Here is a 279-nt window from a genome sequence, read left to right as displayed (position 1 = left end):
GGAAGACAATGAAAACGCAGGTGTTCTGAGAGGATAGAGGCAAACAAGACTCCATCTCTTAGATTTAGAGAAACCATTTCTCAGGCTCCCTCTTAACAATGCAAACAGAAAGAAAGCTCGAGGAGACATTCTCGAAAGACTTCACCTGAACATGATCTGGACCTTCAAATATAAACAAAAATCTCATACGCATGCAGCTAGATTGCTCTTCTCCTGGCCACAATATACAAAGTCATCTGTCAGGTATCTGTATACACCTCGGGTAGATAGATAGATAGA

Source organism: Cystoisospora suis (genome assembly GCF_002600585.1).
Source record: "Cystoisospora suis strain Wien I chromosome Unknown contig_6936, whole genome shotgun sequence".
Taxonomy (NCBI): Eukaryota; Apicomplexa; class Conoidasida; order Eucoccidiorida; family Sarcocystidae; genus Cystoisospora; species Cystoisospora suis.
This window is presented reverse-complemented; position numbering follows the sequence as displayed.